Genomic DNA, 305 nt, shown 5'->3' with positions numbered 1-305 from the left:
TACTATAATATTTTAAAAAAATAAATTAATTTAAAATTAAAATTTATATTAAAGTTAATAGATGAAATAAAACTGATCTCTACGAGATGATATTATTTTAATAAAAAAATAATAAAATTTTGATACTTATATAATTATTTTAATGAAATAATTAAAAATAATATAAAATTTTAATTAAATTAAGACAAAATATTAAAGTAACAAATCTCATTTTTTATTTTAAATAACCATTTAAAACGTATGATCCTATAAAATGCTTATGTATCATTTTGTAAAACTTAGAATAAAACCAAACTTAAAATTAG

Source organism: Arachis duranensis, chromosome 4 (genome assembly GCF_000817695.3).
Source record: "Arachis duranensis cultivar V14167 chromosome 4, aradu.V14167.gnm2.J7QH, whole genome shotgun sequence".
NCBI lineage: Eukaryota > Viridiplantae > Streptophyta > Magnoliopsida > Fabales > Fabaceae > Arachis > Arachis duranensis.
The sequence above is the reverse complement of the archived record's forward strand: the minus strand, read 5'-3'. Positions refer to the sequence as shown.